This window comes from Corvus brachyrhynchos, unplaced genomic scaffold, assembly GCF_000691975.1.
Source record: "Corvus brachyrhynchos isolate BGI_N302 unplaced genomic scaffold, ASM69197v1 scaffold79, whole genome shotgun sequence".
Classification (NCBI taxonomy): domain Eukaryota; kingdom Metazoa; phylum Chordata; class Aves; order Passeriformes; family Corvidae; genus Corvus; species Corvus brachyrhynchos.
The window spans coordinates 938,479-941,481 of record NW_008240023.1 but is presented as its reverse complement, the minus strand read 5'-3'; positions in this window follow the sequence as shown (position 1 = coordinate 941,481).

The following is a 3,003-nucleotide window of genomic DNA, read 5'->3' as shown; positions in this document are numbered from 1 at the left end:
CTGAGGTATGGAAGAGCTCAATCCTAACAGGGGGGGAAAAAAATCTGGGATGTTGCTGTGGAAGATGCTGAGAACAGGAGGTGTCGTCTGGGCAGGTTGGTGAAGGTGCCATGGATTTGTCTTCTCTAGCCGAGAGCCTGCTGCTTGCAGCCCCGTGTTTTGGGTCTGAAAATTAAAAGACATCCCTGTGGTTGTCAAAGCAGCCTCCAAGCAGAGCTGGTGGTGGGGTTGAGGTGGTTTTCCCACAGAAATCCAGAAACGGAGCAGGTTCTGTGCTGTTCGTGGCCTGCTGACGTAGGGAATCCGTCCCTGAGCGTGTGGGGCTTTTTAACCTCAGTTTGGTCCTTACTCTCTGAAAAGAGGTGTTCTTGTAGAGACAGAGGACAGGCTTTGGGCTCTTCTGTACCCCCTGAGTGGCTCTCAGTGGCTTTGTCTTGTTTCCTCTAATTTGGGCACTTGTGTGTAGGCCCAAAACCGCCCCTTGTCACAGCTGATAACGCTTCACCCCTAATTCAAGCTGCAGAAATCCAGAATTTGGCTCCGTGGTGTCTTACAGATGGGAGCTGAGCAACCTGGTCTAGTGGAAGGTTTGCCCATGGATGGGCAAAGGCTTTCAGGTCCCTTCCAGCCCAAACCCTTCCGGGGTTCTGTGAAATCTCAGTGGGAATGAGCGGAGCACGTGGCTCTGGGGCTCCAACGGGGAGGCTCTGAGGCTCCTGTCGGGCATGAGAAGCCAGGGCAGGTCTGTCTCCTTCCAGCCTTGCCTGGGGCTGGCTTCTTGGAGCCAGCAGAGAGGGAGTAACTTGTCCTTTGGAAATGTTCCCTGTGTGGTGGCTTGGAGTTGTCCCTTCTTTAGGGAATGCTCTGTGTGTGGTGCCCGTGTGGGAGGGTGTTTTGTGCTTACAAGTGCAGTGCAGAGAGTTGTAGAAACGACTCCACTCAACCAATAAAGCTCTGCCTTGAGCAGGGAACAACCTGCTGTGGCTTTAGGATGACTTTCAGGTGTCATTTTAATTTCCCCTGGTGACTAATGCTGCAAAAAGTGTGTTGGAGATTCAACCGTGCTCTGTCCAACGAGACTGAGCAAAGATTTTGCCAAATTTGCATAAATTACTATTTCTGTGCCCAAACATCCTGCTAAATAAGGGGAATTTTCCCCCAAAAAGGCTAAATTTTTTGCTGAGGGTTATGTCCTTGGCCCAGAGCAGCAGCTTTGCCATCACACACGGTGGAGGCTGCAGAGAAAGGACTTTGGCTCTCACCTCACGCCGCCTAAATCCCGACACAGACCTCGTGTGTTCTCAAACTGACCTAAAGCTGCAGTTCAAAGTGCGTGGCTTTGCTTGCAGACTGAGCCTTCCCATAAACATTTGGGGCTTAAAGTGATGAAATTGGTTCCTTATCAGCCATCTGACCCACGGTGATGGGGCTGAGCAGCTTTTAACCTGGCGAGACCGAAACAACAAAACCCCGAAGCAGCTCTGAGACCGAAACAACAAAACCCTGAAGCTGTGACAGATGGAGGTGGGTGGTGTTATTTTATTGGGTTTTTTTTCCCCTTCATGGCACTCCTGATGCTGTGGAAAACGCTTGGAGCCACTGCTTGGATGCTATCTGACCTCCCTCACCCCCAGGTTGAGTTAATTTGCAGGTTGCACAGAGTCTCTGTGCAGTCTGATGTGCTTTAATTTTGGGGTGATTAATTAAACAAGCAGGCGTGGTGTTTGCTCTTGTGTTGCATAAACAGCAGCCGGTTTTGGTGTATCTCAGGCACCCTCCTGGCTGGCAGGGGTAGGTGTCTGCACCTGGAAAACTCATTCCCACCGCTGGAAAAGCTCTAAGCGAAATTAAGGCGAGGATTTGTGCTGCTGAAAACCACCTGGAATGAGGCACGTGGTCTTTTGTGTCTGTGTAGTGAGGGTGGTGTTCAAAGCATGCTCTGGATTGAAGCAGGAACACTTTCTGGGATGGGTTTGCAGCTGGCTGGATTTGCAGGTGGGATCAAGCCCCATGTCCTAATCCCGGCTCTGTTTGGGGTGGTTTCGATCAGATATTAAGAAATTGTTCTCTGTGAGGGTGCTGAGGCTGTGGCACAGGGTGCCCAGAGCAGCTGTGGCTGCCCCTGGATCCCTGGCAGTGTCCCAGGCCAGGCTGGAGCAGCCTGGGATAGTGGAAGGTGTCCCTGCCCATGAGACAGGCTTTGAGGTCCTTTCCAACACAAACCATTCCATGATTCTCTGATCTGCCCTCACATCCACTTCCTACTTGCATCATCACCTGGGAGTTTGCTCTCCAGGCATCTGCTCCCAACAAACTTGCCCTCTTTCTACCATGGAAATCCCTGGTTTGTGGCATTGGGTCAAGCATGGAGCATCCCATGATGTGACCAACCCCCATCTTGCCTTCCTATGAAAGACCATCAACTCCAGCAAAGGGTTAAGCTGCTCACTCACACCCAGGTGTCCTGGGCAATCTGCTTTGGGAATGTTTACCAAAGAGGAGCTTAAAAAAACCCTGCTGTTTTGAGGGAATTCTTTGCAGTGTGCTGATTCTTATTTGTTTCTACCTAAAGAGAGAGAGGAAAGGAGGTTTTTGGCTCCCGTCAGCATTTTCAGCATAGAGGAGGGTGTCCTGTAATCCAGCAGCAGATCAGTGCTGGACTAATCAGGAAGGTGTGCAAGACCATTGAATCGAGGGAGTGGTTTTGTCCCAGCTCAGATGAGTTCTTGGAATCCAGAGAGATTTCATCCGTCATTGCTTGGTGTCCATGGGCTCGCTCAGGCGGTGAGCTGGGGACAAAACCCCTTGTTTTTCCCAAAAATGGGCCTCCTGACTGAGGATACCTGGAGACAGATCAGTCTTGGTGGAGTACTTGGGCTGGGAGAGCTGCATGGAGTTGTCTGTGTGATGATCTGCTCGGAGCTGCCTCGTCTCTGGTGGTCTGCAGCTCATCTCTGGAGCTTTGTGTTGTCCTCTCTGCACCAGTTGTGGTGGCAGCCTGTC